The following is a 234-nucleotide window of genomic DNA, read 5'->3' as shown; positions in this document are numbered from 1 at the left end:
TTTGCCCAGCAAAGTGCTGCTGAAGGACTCTGGTGGAGGTCATGCCAGTGCCAAGTGCCGCTGGAGGATTCTGGTGGTGGTCGTGCCCCTGCCAAGTGCTGCTGAATGGCTCTGGTGGTCCTGCCCTTGCAGAGTGCCGCTGAAGGACTCAGGTGGTGGTCCTTTCCCTGCAGTGTATGCTGAAAGAATCTGGTGATGGTCATGCCCCTACAAGTGTTGCTGAAAGACTCTGGT

Source organism: Coenobita brevimanus, chromosome 86 (assembly GCF_032717465.1).
Source record: "Coenobita brevimanus isolate Jiangsu-jjx chromosome 86, ASM3271746v2, whole genome shotgun sequence".
Taxonomy (NCBI): Eukaryota; Metazoa; Arthropoda; class Malacostraca; order Decapoda; family Coenobitidae; genus Coenobita; species Coenobita brevimanus.
Note: the sequence above shows the minus strand (reverse complement) of the source record.